This window comes from Antennarius striatus, chromosome 2 (assembly GCF_040054535.1).
Source record: "Antennarius striatus isolate MH-2024 chromosome 2, ASM4005453v1, whole genome shotgun sequence".
Classification (NCBI taxonomy): Eukaryota; Metazoa; Chordata; class Actinopteri; order Lophiiformes; family Antennariidae; genus Antennarius; species Antennarius striatus.
In genome coordinates this window covers 2,726,656-2,743,926 of record NC_090777.1, presented here as the reverse complement: position 1 = coordinate 2,743,926, position 17,271 = coordinate 2,726,656, and the positions used below count along the sequence as shown (strand labels likewise).

General features: G+C 45.2%; 1 protein-coding gene across 1 annotated transcript in view; it reads left to right on the top strand.

Moving 5' to 3' along the window:
- Positions 1-17,271, top strand: part of LOC137608143 (nuclear receptor coactivator 3-like) — a 55,396-nt gene that overhangs the window by 15,541 nt on the left and 22,584 nt on the right. The gene's annotated exons all lie outside the window — the stretch shown is intronic.

The window sequence follows — 17,271 nt, the reverse complement described above, 5'->3', positions numbered from 1 at the left end:
TTCAGTATCAGCATCACCAATTCAACATTAGACAAACACAAATTCTCCCTCACTTCGTTAGTTTTGGCTTTGAATAAATGTGCAGATTCTTAAAATTGTAGTGTGAGGTCACACCGACCTTGACCTTTGGCCCTCAGATTATTATTGTTATTATGGAGTCCAACTGGACACGTGCGTCAGGCGTGAGGAAATTTATCACGAACATTCATGGCATACTTTGTGCATGAGAAGGAGATGGATGTTGGGTCACGGCGACCTTTGACACCACAATCTTAAATCTACATTTGCCAAGTTTGAGGAGATTTCCCCTCCAGGAATTCCTCAGATATTTCATCCGGGGCTGTCGCCCGCATGGGGGCTTAAAAACCTCAAAACAATACAGGCGGTGGCTCGATCCGGGGGGAGACATCACGTGACGGAGAACCTTATCTACTTTATCATTAGTAACGTATAAAACTATAAAATGTACTTTAAAAGTAAAGCTCTAAACCCTGACCAGCGCCATAAAGCTCATCATTTTTAAACCTAAATAAGAATTTAGGATTTCTCAATGTACAGGATATAAACTAACAGGCATCAATCAAGTACACTAATATCCCTTCGGGGACTAAATCAGTATATTAAAAAAATATAAAATAATAATAAATAGAAGTATAATAATATAAAATAAATAGAAATATAAAATAAATATAAAATAATAATAAGTAGAAGTATAATAATATATAATAAATAGAAATATAAAATATAAAATAAAATAATAAATAAATAAAATACAGTAAGTAAAAGTACAGTAAGTAGAACCTGGAGATACGAGTTGAATGTGTTCCGTGAGGTTCTTCTGCACACAAGACCAAACCAGCTGTATTGGTAGAACGGGAGGAAAATCAGATTTTAATCTGATGTGTTGGTCGTATAATTTCTTTTGTGTGTCGGGAGGATTCGTCTCCTTCCACTGACTGTTTTTATTTTACAGCAACAGGAGTGGAAATTAATGTATGTTTAACCTCCGTGGAGCAGAAAAATGAGATCTCAGAGTTTTTTTCTCATTTATTCTAGTTTTTAATATATAAAGGAATTTATTGGTGATGATGATGATGATGATGATGGGGGGGGTAAAATATGGCGGTCCTCTGAGTCTGACAGATTGCTGCAGCAGACGCGCTTAATTTTCTAGGTGGAGACGTTGATGGAAACACATCATCAGCCACAGGTGGAGGCTGTGTGTGCAGCTCACACACACACACACACACACACACACACACACACACACACACACACACACACACACACACACACACACACACACACACACACACTTGTGATATTCACAGCCTGCTGCTCTCCTGAGGATGTGTGCTCTTATGTGTGCATTATTACCACGGCCAGGTGGATGGAGGAAGAGGAGGAGGAAGAGGAGGAGGAAAAAGAGGAGGATGGGGGCAATTGTGCAGTTAATGTAGGGAGAATAGAACAACAGGGAGCTTCTTCTGCGGCCGCGGTTGTTAATTAATCAAACACGTGCATATGGGATGAAGATCCTATAGAAAACACACACACACACACACACACACACACACACACACACACACCAGCCTCCTGACTGGGGGCTCGACGCTGCTCTGCTCTATTTGCAGAGACGCCCCTCCCCTCGCTGATGCTGTGATCTAACTGCAGCCTCCTACCCCTTCATACACACACTTCAACTCTCGCCACGCTCACATACCAACACACACACACACACACACACACGCACACACACATTGGCGGCGTGTGGGGAGTGTCGCCACATTGGGTCTGTTTGGATCACGTGGCGTTAACACGGGCTGCGGACGCCGTGGCCGATGATCATGTGGGGTGTGTGTTGTTGTTGTTGTTTTTTTACTCACACACAGTTTTTTCCACGGGAGGGGGGAGGGGGGGGTACTGACATTTTGAAAAAAACCAACAAAAAGACGGCCTCTTGTGTTTCCTGTTTTCAATAGGATCAAAATAACTTTGTTGTTTTGATCAAGCAGAGGAGGAGGAGGAGGAGGAGGAGGAAGATCTGCATGGAAAAGGTGATTTCAAAAATAAGTGGAAAACTAAAGGATTGTGGGAAAAGCAGAGGTGAGTTCTTTCAGATCCTCTGGGCGGGTCAAAGTTCCCCCCGGCAGCCGGAGCTGCGTTCTGATTGGCTGAGGAAAGGTGAAATTAAAACCACTGTAAACTTTTGACCTCGCAGGAACAGAGAGAGGAACGCCCTCCTCCTCCTCCTCTTCCTCCTCCTCTTCCTCTTCCTCCTCCTCTTCCTCCTCCTCTTCCTCCTCTTCCTCCTCCTCGTCCTCCTCTTCCTCCTCCTCCTCCTCCATCTTTCTCCCTCTGTCTCTCATCTCGCCTCTTCCTCTTCCTTCCAATCCGTTTCGTCTTCTCAGGTTTTTTGTTTTGCTCTCTTTCAGTCCGAACCATCTCTGTTTCAACCCCCCCCCCTTCCTCGATCTCCAGCTCTCCTCTGCTGTCCCCCCCCCGCCCCCCCAATGAATTTGTGCCTTGCTGCATATAGCCCGATGAGAGGGAGGGAGGTGCAGAGCAGGGAAAAAGCTGGGGGAAGGGTACGGAGAGGGAGGAGACAGCCAGCGAGGGGGGGGATGGGAGTGGAGACGAGGGAGAGGAGCAGCAGAAGAAGAAGAAGAAGAAGAAGAACGGGGGTGGGGGGGGCAGGAGGAATGACGCTTCCTGATGTTTTGCTCAAACCGCCGCCGTTAGACGAGGAAGATGTGAAGACGAGTGAATTTATTAATAGACGAGTAACTCTGAGGAAGGTGGGGGGGGGGGGGGCGTTTCCACTGCTAATGGCTCTTCTCATTACACATCAAATGACTGGGGGGGTATTTATATATATGTGTGTGTGTGTGTGTGTGTGTGTGTGTGTGTGTGTGTGTGTGTGTGCAGAGTGGGCCACTTCCAAATGGTTTCATAAGCCAGCTAAAGACCAGCCCTCTCATTTGCTTCTTTGCATGCATTTAGACATGGGGGGGGGGGGCTGCAGCTGAGTCAGGCTGCTAGAAATGTCCAAACCACACCAGGTGATGGAGTACTGTCTGCTAGGGCTGATGGGTAATGTAGTCCAACCCCCCAGGCAAAGCTTAAGTTTATGAAAAATTTGTGAAAAAGCATAAAACCAGAAGAAACACTAGAGAAGCTTCCTGTTTTAAACTCCACTCATCATCTCATCCGCACGCGGCCGTCTGCAGACGCATCCAGATCAGTGTGGAGTTCATTTCCTCCACGCCCCTCGTCACGCCGCAGACGTGTTAAAAACGGCGCCTGTCGGCGACCAGACGGCGAACGCCCAGAGCTGTCAGCGTTTCAGGTTTTAATGCGACTAAAGTAATCCCTTTTTGGTTGGGAACAAGGTGTACAATAAGAGCAGAAGCATCCAGTGTGTGGGGGTGGGGGGGTGGGGGGGGGCAGATCCGTGGTGTAATAAAGAGGAAGCAGAGAGATGTCTGAGGTTTGTGTTTTTTGTTTTTTTACTTTATCTGCTGGTGAAAAAAACACAAAAAAACAACAACAGCGAGTGAAGAGAGGAGGATGAGGAGCAGGAGGCAGGAGGATGGAGGGATGACTAGCTGGAGGATGGAGGGATGAGGAGCAGGAGGCAGGAGGATGGAGGGATGAGGAGCTGGAGGATGGAGGGATGAGGAGCAGGAGGCAGGAGGATGGAGGGATGAGGAGCAGGAGGATGGAGGGATGAGGAGCTGGAGGAAGGAGGATGGAGGGATGAGGAGCTGGAGGATGGAGGGATGAGGAGCAGGAGGAAGGAGGATGGAGGGATGAGGAGCTGGACGATGGAGTATGGAGGGATGAGGAGCTGGAGGCAGGAGGATGGAGGGATGTAGAGCTGGAGGCAGGAGGATGGAGGGATGAGGAGCAGGAGGATGGAGGGATGAGGAGCAGGAGGCAGGAGGATGGAGGGATGAGGAGCTGGAGGCAGGAGGATGGAGGGATGAGGAGCTGGAGGCAGGAGGATGGAGGGATGAGGAGCTGGAGGCAGGATGAGGGGCTCCTGCCTCTCAGTGGGCACCAGATGGTCCTTCTAACTTTCTCTTCCTCCTCTTCTTCAACTTCTCAGCCAATCACGTCCCTGCAGACGCAGCCTAGCAGTTCGAAACGTCGCGTTCAGGTCCAACCTTCAGGCTCTGCATCAAACGCCGGTTTTTTCCCTCGTCGTCCACGGCGACACGTCGGAGCGGTTGGACGGTGAGCGGTGGAGGTGAACGTTGGAGCCTACGTTGATGCGCGCTGACAGTGATGAGCGTGCAAAGCGATGCGCGTTGATTTGCGGTGGGGGGGGGGTTGAGGTGTGTCAGCCGTCCCTCTGTGGGTGGTTCTGCGTGTCGCCGTGCAGCTTCCTGCCGCTCCAGCATGTGCTTTTGTCTGTGGGAGTGATGGATGTCAGGCAGGCAGCTAATGTGATTTAGATGCTCCACCAGGAGTGTGTGTGTGTGTGTGTGTGTGTGTATGTGTGTGTGTGTGTGTGTGTGTGTGTGTATGTGTGTGTGTGTGTGTGTGTGTGTGTGTGTGTGTGTGTGTGTGTGTTCTCCAGCTAGGTTTGTGCATCCACCTCCCTCCTTTGCTCCTTTCCTCTCCTCCACCTCCTCCATTCCCACCCCCATCATCTTTTCCCTGCACTGTGCAGTTTTTGGACTCTGAGCAAATAAATAGAGGGAGGTGGAGGGTGTGTGTGTGGGGGGGGCAAAAGGGGGGGGGTGTTTATGTGGCAATTCTGCTCGCTCACTGTCACCGTGAAGAAGGGAAGCGTGAGCGAGGAGGTGGAGGAGGAGGTGGAGGAGGAGGAGACGCTGTTCTCCGGCTGAGGCTCTGATGGGGGAATGGAGAACCAATTATGTTTGATTCCCATTAAAGGGATTCTCGCAGCTGATTGGCTCACGACACACTCACTCATCTCCCCGCACATCAGCCGGAGAAGAGCTGCAGCTTCATCCCGAGGCAATTATTTAGTGAGGAAAACACTAACACCCCCCCACCCCCACCACCACCACCACCACCACCACCACCACCACCACCACCACCACCACCACCACGTTGTGTTCACAGGTTTAAAACTCCACTAACTTTAATTTATCAGCCTGAACGTCAGACATTTCTTGCCCCCCTGTGACACACGAGCCTCGTACTCTAGTCGGGTGCAATGAAATCACACCCGACTGTCGGCGCAGGTTAATTCCTGGTTGTTACCGTTTGATTCCTGGAGGAAGGGGTGAGATAATTGGCTTTATGAAAGTAGAGTCGTAGTAAAATTCTTTTTTTTTTTCTTTCTGATTTACACTAATCTGATTTCACGTTAGTGTTCGCTGTTGAATAAACGCGACCGATAAGGATGGATTTATACGTCACTGCAGAAATAATGATCTTTGAAAGGCAAAATGTCAACTTTTCATTGACGAAAATGAGCCTAGAGTACCTGTTTGTGTATTCATTTAACAGAAAACCGGACTATTGGATGACTAAAATGGGAAATGATGGATTAATATATTAAAAGTTCAATTTAATTTAAAAATAAAAAAACAAATATCCCCACAGACACAAACCTCTCAGGAAGTTTGTAGTCTTGCACCAACGCGTTAATCGTGGCGGTCTTATTCTCCCCCAATTTTTTTAATATACATTATAATTAAACTAATAATAATAATATAAGAAGAAGAAGAAATAAGAAACAAATGACGACTGATTTCAATGCTTTTTGTTTTTCAGCCCCGTCAGAAACGTGACTGGGCAATTTAAGTTTCAAGTATTTACTGGAGCTTCAGTCATCCGTCGTTTCTTCAGTCTGACCGTCTCCCCTTGCGGTTCATCGTTAATGAATTCACAGCAATCGTTCTTTATGTTATGATAATGCACATCCTGCATAATTAATAACTTCGGACGTCTTTACCCTGGTTCTGCGCTCGGCTTTGCCGTCATGTACGACTGTGATGCGAGTTGTGAGATGAAATCAAGGAGGCGTGCTGATTGTTTAGCATGAATGGAACACGTTCACTGAAGTAGTTCTCATCTGGTCGTGGCCCCATTTAGCCCGGTGGACCTTTATTCCACTACATCGTTCTGTGTAAACACATTGAAAAGGTTATGACGGTGGTTTTTTTGGTCCAAATTACAAAATTCTGTCAACGCAAGGTGGAAAAGCAGGAAATCCTGGTGATTTTTTTGATGAGGTTTGATGCTTGTGAGGAGAAAATCAACCAAAAATCTTGGTTGTCCGACTAGGGGACCAGATCGACTGTCATCATTTTTAAGTTTAATCTGTCTTCACCCAGTGCTGCTCAATGCAGTTTCTGGTGATGCTTTACGCCGATGATGCTGTGTTATACATTCTTCTTCTTTTCCTTTGGGCTTTTCCCTTCAGGGGTCGCCACAGTGAATCAATTGCCTCCATCTAACCCTGTCTTCTGCATCCTCTTCTCTCACACCAACTACCTTCATGTCCTCTTTCACTACATCCATAAACCTCCTCTTTGGTCTTCCTCTAGGCCTCCTGCCTGGCAGTTCAGAACTCAGCATCCTTCTACCAATATATTCACTATCTCTCCTCTGGACATGTCTAAACCATCTGTCTGGCCTCTCTGACTTTATCTCCAGAACCTCTAACATGTGCTGTCCCTCTGATGTACTCATTCCTGATCCTATCCATCCTGGTCACTCCCAGAGAGAACCTCAGCATCTTCATCTCTGCTACCTCCAGCTCTGTCTCCTGTCTTTTCCTCAGTGACACTGTCTCTAGACCAAACAACATCGCTGGTCTCACCACAGTTTTGTACACCTTTCCTTTCATTTTAGCTGAAACTCTTCTATCACACATCACACCTGACACTTTCCTCCACCCGTTCCATCCTGCCTGGACACGCTTCTTCACCTCTTTTCCACACTCTCCATTGCTCTGGACTGTTGACCCTAAGTACTTCAAATCCTCCACCTTCTTGATCTCTTCTCCCTGTAACCTCACTCTTCCACTTGGGTCCCTCTCATTCACACACATGTACTCTGTCTTACTGCGGCTAACCTTCATTCCTCTCCTTTCCAGGACAAACCTCCACCTCTCTAGCTTCTCCTCCACCTGTTCCCTGCTCTCACTGCAGATCACAATGTCATCTGCAAACATCATAGTCCATGAAGATTCCTGTCTAACCTGGTCTGTCAGCCTGTCCATCAACATAGCGAACAAGAAGGGGCTCAGAGCTGATCCCTGATGCAGTCCCACCTCCACCTTGAACTCCTCTGTCACACCTACACACACCTCACCACTGTCTTACAGTCCTCATACATGTCCTGCACCGCTCTAACATACTTCTCTGCCACTCCAGACTTCCTCATACAATACCACAGTTCCTCTCTGGGCACCCTGTCATCAGCTTTCTCCAGATCTACAAAAACACAATGCAGCTCCCTCTGGCCTTCTCTGTACTTCTCTATCAACACCCTCAAAGCAAATACTGCATCTGTAGTACTCTGTTTTGGCATGAAACCATACTGCTGCTCACAAATGTTCACTTCTGCCCTTAGTCTAGCTTCCACTACTCTCTCCCATAACTTCATTGTATGGCTCATCAGCTTTATTCCTCTAGTTGCCACAACTCTGCACATCTCCCCAAGTACTCTCCTACCTGTCTCCCTGATCACATTAGCTGTAGTTGTCCAGTCATCTGGAAGCACCTCCTGACCACCCAGAGCCTGTCTTAACTCCTTCCTAAAAGTCATGCAACACTCTTCCTTTTTCAGCTTCCACCATTTCGTCTTCTGCTCTGCTTTTGCCCTCTTCATCTTCCTCACCACCAGAGTCATCCTACACACCACCATCCTATGCTGTTTGGCTACACTCTCACCTACCACTACTTTGCAGTCACTGATTTCCTTCAGGTTACACCGTCTACACCAGATGTAGACTACCTGTGTGCTCCTACCTCCACTCTTATAAGTCACCCTATGTTCCTGCCTCTTCTGGAAGAAAATATTCAAAGTCAACCACCATCTGTCCTTCTGCATTCCTCTCCTGGATACCAAACCTGCCCATCACCTCCTCATCACCTCTGTTTCCTGCACCAACATGTCCATTGAAGTCTGCTCCAATGACAACTCTCTCACTTCTAGGTATGCTCTGCATCACTTCATCAAAGTCCAACCAGAATTTCTCCTTCTCCTCCAGCTCTCATCCTACCTGTGGAGCATACCCACTAACAACATTGAACATCACACCTTCTATTTCTAGCTTCAGACTCATCACTCTATCTGACACTCTTTTTACCTCCAGGACATTCCTAACAAACTCCTCCTTCAAGATAACTCCTCCTCCATTTATCTTCCTATCTACACCATGATAGAACAACTTGAACCCTGCTCCTAAACTTCTAGCCTTGCTACCTTTCCACCTGGTCTCCTGGACACACAGTATGTCTACCTTCCTCCTCTGCATCATGTCAACCAACTCTCTACCTTTTCCTGTCATAGTTCCAACATTCAACGTCCCTACTCTTAGTCCTATACTCTTGGTGTTCCTCTTCTCTCTCTTCCTACGAACACACTTTCCTCCTCTCCTTCTTCAACCAACAGTAGTCCAATTTCCACCGGGGCCCTGTAGGTCAACAGCACCAATGGTGGTGGTTGTTAACCCGGGCCTCGACTGATCCAGTATGGAAGTCATAGGTTTGATTCGCATCTTTGATTTGGCAAAAGTTTATGGCAGATGCCCTTCCTGACGCAACCCTCTGTATTTATCCGGGCTTGCTGTGTTACATTAACACTTCCTTTACTCAAAAAATGCCAACAAACTACACACGGTTACACAACAGAGGAGTGTTTTCTGCTGTTGTGTTGCAGAGAAGAGACTCTGCTGTTGCCCAAACACAAAGACGACGACACGTGAGGCTCGCTCCTTTTATCTTATCAGGACCGCGAGTGGGTTCTGGGTTCATTCCTTCCACGTGGCCACATTGAAATGAAGGAACAGCAACTGTTTGTGGAGTGCACGCGCTTTAACGCTTTAACACTCGACAGGATCGGACAGAAATGGACAGATTACAGTTCAGTTCAGTTTTTTTGCTGACCTCTTCACTGAAGGGATGCTGAACATCTTCAGTTTCTTCATCGTCTTCTAACCATGGACAGAAATGTCACTGAGCATCAGCCCGTTGTTCAATCGTACCACTGATCAAGAACACATTGTCCTGTTAGGTTATGTTAGTGACGGCGTAAACAAGCACCAAACAGATAATATTAAATGTGATCGATTTACTATACCAACAATAAACAGTTTCCACAGGCTGCATTTCTTCACGACGCAAAATTTTTCAGATAACATCAGTAATAAAGTCTCAGCAGTAAAGTCCCCTGAGACCTTTCGATAGGTCATCTGCTGCTGTAGAGAATCTTATTTAGCATCATGAACGTCTGGTAAATTTAACAGAAAACCCATCCAAAAGGAATATTTCATTAAAAACCACAGATGTGAAGCTGAAGGTGTCAAGAGAGGAAAGGACGAAGGAGCATTGAGGTCCGTTGGTTTCATCCTCTGGGGATCATCAACGTCAAACTGCTTTAGCAAGGCCTTTAGCAGTTGTCAACGTATTTGATGTGGATGGACGGGAAGGGCAGCGTTTGCTAAAAACACAACTTCAGATGTGACTGTCGCTTCCTGTGTGTCAGCAGAAGTACGAAGAAGGGAAAACAGCTTGACCACGGCTAAACCCCATTTTTTTCCCCTTCTTGGCTGCGTTCAATGAAAATACAAACAGAAAATACAAAAAAAATACAAACAGAAAAACAGGCGATATTGAGGACGGCTGCTGCGTGTTTGCTGTGATCCCCTGATTTATTTATTTATTTTTGATCTTCAGACCTGGCCTCAAAGTCTAGGATAGCGCTGGAGTTCGGTGAGAAGGAGATTGCCCAGTTTTATTGCATTGAGTGTCAGCCTGTCCTCAAAGCAGATGTTGCTCTGTAAAGTCATTTTAAAGTGGCCCTGGGCTGTTATCGCTAAAACCTGACGCAATAATTTTTCGTTTCATTTTATTTGTGTTTGTCTGCTTGCAGCTTCTTGAGCAGTTCACCTTCTCCGGAGCAACTCGTCTGCTCTGCAGGCGTTAGATGGGGGTGTCGTGTTCAGGGAGTTCCACTTCCTCTACCTCCTTGGAAAGGATGACTCATGCAAACACGTTTCCTTTTTTGAATATGTAAATGCATGTTTGAAGGCGGCTGACAGCAAACACACCCTAGACGGCAGCGTAGCTTTAGCCAGATGCTAACCCCTCTTCTTCTTGACAATACCAGAGATTGGTCAACATCAGTGGTGTCAAACTCTATGTTCACCTAGGCCACGTCAGCATCAAAGGGCCAGATGTAACTAATAAATGTAACTAAATGTAACTCAGTGTAATGTAACTAAATGTAACTACTCCTTAATGTAACTAATAAATGTAACTAAATGTAACTCAGTGTAATGTAACTAAATGTAACTACTCCTTAATGTAACTAATAAATGTAACTAAATGTAACTCAGTGTAATGTAACTAAATGTAACTACTCCTTAATGTAACTAATAAATGTAACTAAATGTAACTCAGTGTAATGTAACTAAATGTAACTACTCCTTAATGTAACTAATAAATGTAACTAAATGTAACTCAGTGTAATGTAACTAAATGTAACTACTCCTTAATGTAACTAATAAATGTAACTAAATGTAACTCAGTGTAATGTAACTAAATGTAACTACTCCTTAATGTAACTAATAAATGTAACTAAATGTAACTACTCCTTAATGTTAAATAACTCTGAATTTATTCCTGATTCAACTTACAAACACAATATAGGACATTAACTTTGTTCACAACGTACAGTCAGAGTTGAAATGGACTGAAGTACTGCATTGTGGGAAATGTAGTTTTTGTTCAACGCATACTTTTGACTTTTTTTTTTTTAGACACTCTGACCTTTTATGCTCTTATGGGCCACATTAAATAATGTGGAGGGCCACATTTGGCCCCCGGGCCTTGAGTTTGACACATGTGGTCTAAATGATGGAACTGAACCAAGAAGCTGTTTTGTTTTTAATGATCATATTTCGTGAAGTGAATTTGGACTGATGTGAAGTGAAAGCATCGTTTCACAGCTTATATTCGGGGGTGGGGTTGGTGCAGACCGTGGAGATCCTGGTACTTTTTGTCCGGATTCAAAGCGGCGCTGAGTCTTGTACGAGTTCATTGTGGACGCAGTCGGGCGGCGGAGAATGGCTGCCCTCTTCGGTGCCCCCTCATCTGTGGCGGGGAGCTTTGGACTCAGAGTTTTTTATTAGCCTCTGTGGCCTGATTTGTTTAAGGGGAGGCGAGGTGCCAAGACGTGGCCTGGCTTCTATTTGGCTCCAGCGTGAGCGCTGGGTCTGTTGGTGGGGGAGTGGGCGAAGCTAAAAGACATCGGAGTTACGCACGAACACACAATACGCTTTACTGTGTGCCGGCTCACGCGCACAATTCCCTTTATTCCCAGTCATTACTGAAGAGAGAAAGAGCCCACTGTGGACACGAGTGGCGGGGAGAAGGAGGGACGATGAGGAGATAAAGTTCACAATGAGACAACTTGTGGATTTCATTTCCCTATCTGCCGCCGCCTGGAGCTCTTTTTGAGCGGATCCTTTTGGCCTGACATGAATGTTTGGTTAAGGTTGTGTTCACGAATACTTTACACAATTTAACATGCAAATGAGCGACTTTAAGAGTTCATTCTGTTTCTGTTTGACTAAACACCAAAGTTTTCGACGCTCAGACACCGCCAGCACTCAAACACTTCTTTTTTACAAAAATTAGTTTTTGTGTTTAATAACGAGCCACAAGATAGATGATAGATAGACAGATATATACTTTATTGATCCTGGAGGGAATTCAGTTACTACAATGTCAAATCACAATTTCTAAAATGTATTTTTGGCTGATTGTTTTGATGCTTTTAATTTGAAAATCAACTCTGTCAGGGCTGGATCACTAGATTTAGAATTTACTCGGATACAACTCACAGTTAACGATATTAATATTATAAATTACATCTTATGAGGAGACATTAAAGCCATATATTATGTAAGTGACCTTATCCTGTAATGTCATTCTGAACTCACCAGAAAAAAAAAATTTGAGCTTAATTTTAATTTAATCCTTTGTTTTTCCACCACAATTTTCAAAATTGAAATGAATGATCATATAATGGAATTTATTTACCGTACCGACATACATGACAATCTCTTTATTGTGTGTGTGTGTGTGTGTGTGTGTGTGTGTGTGTGTGTGTGTGTGTGTGTGTGTGTGTGTGTGTGTGTGTGTGTGTGTGTGTGTGTGTGTGTGTGTGAGAAGTAAATTTAGACAGAATAAAATATTAATGTGGGAAATAAACTCCAGCGTGTAGATCTGTTGGATAAAAAGGTTTGGATGTGTTTGAGCTGCGATCCGTGTGTAGCTGAGGTGGAGACAGTGTTTATTCACAGACCTGTCTCGTGAGCACACACACACACACACACACACACACACACACCTCCACCTCTGCGGCCCCGCCTTCTTTCTGTTGACTTCTTTGCAGGATGTTTTATAAAGTTGGTGTAAAAAGGTTTTTTCACTGGTGGTTCTGCTCCGTTTCCACGGGAAACGGGGAATGTCTCAGGAAACACTCTTGTGACCACTTGTGTGTGTGTGTGTGTGTGTGTGTGTGTGTGTGTGTGTGTGTGTGTGTGTGTGTGTGTGTGTGTGTGTGTGTGTGTGTGTGTGTGTGTGCTTCATTATTCATCAGTGAAGCCGTGTTAAAAGCCAACAGCCACACGACAGAATAACACGATGACTTTGTTTCAGATCCATTTAATCAACATTTCTCATCCCTGCTGCTCGCCTCACCTTCAGGTTTCTGCTGCAGCTCAGAAACTAATTTAACCGTCACTAAAATCTGCACATTTTTAATCTTCTCAGTCAACAAAAAGGTGATTATAGCTCCGAAGTAAATATTAAAGTTTTTAGTCAATTATATCTTTATTTAATTCCGATATAAAACTTTCCAGATACAATAAGGGATTCAAAGGATTTTGATTCAATAAGAGGATTTGATACCAGATTCAGATTGAATAAAATGTTCCTGAGCCCAGATTTCAGACTTTCAGGCGCAGTGGTATAAAGAAGTGACGTATTTGCTGGGGGACGGATCAGGTTGACATGAGATGATGGATATTGATCACCTTTTAAAAATGACTTTACAGGCATGGTACTTACCAGTAAGTAAGAAAGGATTCACTTTTTGCTTTTCTACACCCACCAGCAGTGGAATCTGTAAGCCACACCCCCAAATAAATGAGAAAATTATATTTTCTTTATAAAAGATTCGGAAATATAAAAAAATTGTTCCAACCTATGAATCCAATCCACTTTATTTCTATAAGACAATTTAAGTAAACACAAGGTTTCCAAAGTGCTGCACAGTCAATACATAAAAACACAACCGACGGACCATAAAAACTTGAATATAAGACAATTAAATAAAATATCAAATAAAAATCCAATATAATAACTTAAAAGCGGAAATAAAATCAGGTGAAAGCGATTAAAATAATGTTAAATAATATACAAAATCAACAGTCTAGACGGTGTTAAACCGCCAGGGAAAAGAGGTGGGTTTTAACAAGAGATTTAAAATGAGAGTGAAGAAACCAGCAGTTGATCCGTATAAAGACGCGTCTAAACCTTCACTAACACGCTGATGCCGAAAAATTAAAAATGCTCTGATATAAAATCAGTTGTTTTTTTGATTAAGCAAATATCTTATGTGAAGTTTTTTTGCACAGCTATGACGTTTCCTGTTTTCTTAGAATTGCCGGTTAGTTGTTTCCGTGTCTTGTTTTATTAATCGTTTCATTAAGAAACGATCGGCGTTTGAACGCTTCAGGTAGGAGGATGATGAAGTAGGAGACTTCCTTCCTGAATAAAAAATAAATAAATCACACATTTGTGTTTCTGGAGAACTCAGGCACCATTTTGATGGAGCTGAAGCTGCAGTTTTATTTAATTTATTTAATTCCGTGAAAGAAAACCAAATCACGAGTTGGGATTCAGACGGACTTTGTCCCCAACAGGATGTTTGTCGTCCACCATGTGGCGTTAGCTTCCCCCTGGGTCAGCTGGAGGTGAAAGGTCGTGTGTTTAACCCTCTTTATCTTATCGGGGCTGCGTGCGGCGTTCAACTCATTGCCAACACACACGTGACCGCGTTTAGAAACACCGGCGAAACGATGCAATCGCTCAGCGAGTCACACGGCGCCGGCGTTTAGGTCAAGATTCTGAACATAGCCCTCCGCCGTCCGGCCAGACAATGATCTATCCGTTCTTTGCTCGTTTGTAAAAGCAGGCAGTGAAGTCAGAGCTTTTCTTTCACACGTTTCTCCGTCAGTCTGTTGGGTAAATATTTTTTCAAGTCGTTTTCCTGTTTGAAATGTAGTTTTTCACACTGGAGGGAAGAAAAACCCCCATTTTTAAGTTGGATTTCAACACCGTGAGGCCAGGAGTAGGAGGGACTTTGGTGTCTCTATGGTCTCGAAGTTTGGTAATGGTAGCAGCCGGCGAGGCAAAGGGACCAGATGAAGACGTTTTGACGCTACCCGTGGACGATCTGAGAAGCAGCTTGGAATGTTTGACGGGAAAGATCGACCAATCGGGATCCAGGTGCTCCTGATCCCAAACCGACACCGGATGGAATGGACCGGCTCGGAGCGCCGGAGGTGACGGCTGTGTCTTCACCGATATCAGGGTGACACAAAAAAAAAACACAAAAAAACGGTCACGCGGTTGTTTCTAGGTTGTTTCCATGCAAACGAAATTGGCCAAAATACAAACAACAACTGTTGTCATGGTAAACGTACCCCGGGGCCGTTGTGTCGGGCGTGAACAATGGCGTCTCAGAGAGGGGTCGTCAGTGAGGCGTGGAGATTGATAATGGATTTATCCATGCGTTAGCCCCGCTTTGAGATGCGGAACCGTTCCGGGTAAGATCTCCATGGACGCTGCTGACGGCGAGCCGGTTTGTGACGCCAACGGCTTCCATACCTGAAACGTGTTGCTTTAACAAGGAGGCTAAGATATTGATGCTAAAGCGTACGATGCTAGTTTAGCTGCCTGGTAAGTAACACCCTCATTTCAGGACTTTTGAGCTCACCTGTATATAAGCCGTGTCTACTAAATTTTAAAAGAAAGGAAACTTGTTTGCCTCGGTTTTTAGGCAAACAAGTCTTTAAGCCGAAGGATGGAGGTAGGCAGTCACGTGATACCATACTCGCATTCTATTGGCTGACGGCATCAGGAAGTGCGCTACGTTCCGTGAGTTTCGGACTCTCATGAGACACAAAAGTGCTTTAAACAGTCTATCAGAGTGTTTTAAAGGTGATACAGATAGAAGGTGGTTTAATATCGGTATGAGGAGGGTTTATTACCCTAAATAATAAGATAGTTTGTCGCTCTATCGCGGAATTCGTTAGTTGCGTGTGGTTCCTGGAAGGCGTTAACCGCAAAGAACGACGGCGCACTGTATTTATGCAAAAAGATTTTAAAATAAACGTATTATTTATGTTCTTACTATCGTGCCCGTAACACGGTAGTAAAACGACGCTACCGTCTCCCAACGTCTCGCCACCAATTCATTGATGCTAAGCTAACGTGTAGCGTCCAGATTGGTTGTCTTTAACGTAAAAGAAGAAGAACCACTTTAATTGTCATTGTTAGCTAAAGCTGCATCATGTGACTTTTCTTCACGTGTTTTCCATCATATGGGGTGTGCATGATGCTCACAGTGATCTTCTTCACTCTTGTACTTCCTGCTGGAGCGCCCCCTGGAGGCCATCAGCCAGTAAGCGCTAATAGATTAGAAGTATTAGCCACGAGGTTGTTTAAGATGCAGGATTCAAAGCGGTTTATAGTTCGGTTCTGTTCCAGGTTTACGCCGGTTTAAGCAACGCCGCATGACGTTATAAGTTCTGTCTCAAAGGAAGTAGGAGGAGTTTCTGCTCCATCATGGGGCAACTTTTTACTCAACTTCTGCACCAAAAAAAAAAAATGGTTGTTTGTGGCTCTAGAGCGATAAATCCTCCTGTTTAAGACGCCGTTCGGCTCCATTTCTCTCCTCTTTCAATTAATAGAGAAACACATCAGCTGAAGGAAGGTCTGTTGGTGTGTGAGAGTCCATACATCACCTAAACTAGAGCACACACACACACACACACACACACACACACACACACACTCACCGACAGCCCCCATCTGCTCCCAATCATGGGTGCAGCCAGCGGTCAGGTCACTGCCGGTGAACACACACACACACACACATAAAACACACACACACACGTACCCCCTCATTTGGGCGTGTCTTGAAGTATTTGGTTGTAAACACACACACACACACAGCCTGTAAATAAAAATGAACGTAAACATGCGTTCTGTATCCACGTGTCACACACACACACACACACACACACACACACACACACACACACACACGGTGGCAGAGGAACATGAGACATCTTGATGGCGTGCTTCGCTGATGACAGGGTGTCATGGAAACGCCCAGCGTGACGATCCCTGTGGGATGCGATCCTATGATGGTTCAGACAGAACATCTGAGCAGCTACACACACACACACACACACACACACACACACATACACACAGACTCATTCCTTATCTGGAGCTAAATAGACACAAATTAGCCTATTATGTGCTTTTGGGATTAGAGCAGCGATTTAGCCTAATGGTCTGTTTTTGTACTCTTCCTTCAGGGTCCACACACAGCCGGTAACGGCTCGATCCAGCCGGTAACGGCTCGATCCAGCCGGTAACGGCTCGATCCAGCCGGTAACGGGTCGATCCAGCCGTTACCGGTTCTGAGGCGCATGTTCAGCGGAAAGCCGCTTTTATTTAAAACCGTTACGCTGTCTGCAACCGCTTGGCTTCCTGTTTAACTTGTGTCTCAACATTCCTGTGTGTGTGTGTGTGTGTGTGTGTGTGTGTGTGTGTGTGTGTGTGTGTGTGTGTGTGTGTGTGTGTGTGTGTGTGTGTGTGTGTGTGTGTGTGTGTGACTGGTCCCACTGTGGCAGCACTTTGTGTGTCGATGCGTTTGCACCACTTGTGTGTTTGCTGCTGGTTCACCGGCGATGGAGACAAAGGCGCGGCGCCGTTGCCTCACCCGTTGGCCGCAGCTTCCTGTTCCCGTGTC